Raw genomic sequence first — 558 nt, 5'->3', positions numbered from 1 at the left:
CAAACAGGCCAAATCTGATCCTTTCTGTGACAGTGTTGATATTGTTTCCACTTCCAATATTGATTGATTGTGATTTTAGCCTTAACTGGTCAAGCACTGCTAGCCTTGTTTCCCCCTGACCGCACACCACTGCTGAACATGCAACCTTGAGTATTACTGATGTTTTGTCTTTTTTATCTGCTATTTTGTCGTTCTGTGTGGGTGGTGGCAAAAAGATTTTTTGTAATGAAGTCCCAAAATAAATTGAAAGTTTGCCCCTTTTGGTTAATGGTCAACGTCTCTGTCTTATTGTCTGCATCCAATCTGAGAGGAACAAGGACATATTTTATGTTTGTCTGAGGAGGAGCCACAGAGGATGACTGTCAAACTTACTCATAGGGAGACTCAAATGATCTGTGGGAGGGGGGGCTCTCCACAGGAAGTGACAGCACAGTGTGATCTGAGCTCTTTTTCTTGACTAAATAATATCGGCCTCTGTACCTGTGAAGTAAATAAATGACAGTGGATAATAAATACCATAAACCAACAGCCTTTGATGACAAACATTGTCTGTATGAG

This window comes from Seriola lalandi, unplaced genomic scaffold, assembly GCF_002814215.2.
Source record: "Seriola lalandi dorsalis isolate HSWRI2012SDOR001 ecotype SW California unplaced genomic scaffold, Sedor1 jcf7180002054979, whole genome shotgun sequence".
NCBI classification, from domain to species: domain Eukaryota; kingdom Metazoa; phylum Chordata; class Actinopteri; order Carangiformes; family Carangidae; genus Seriola; species Seriola lalandi.
Note: the sequence above shows the minus strand (reverse complement) of the source record.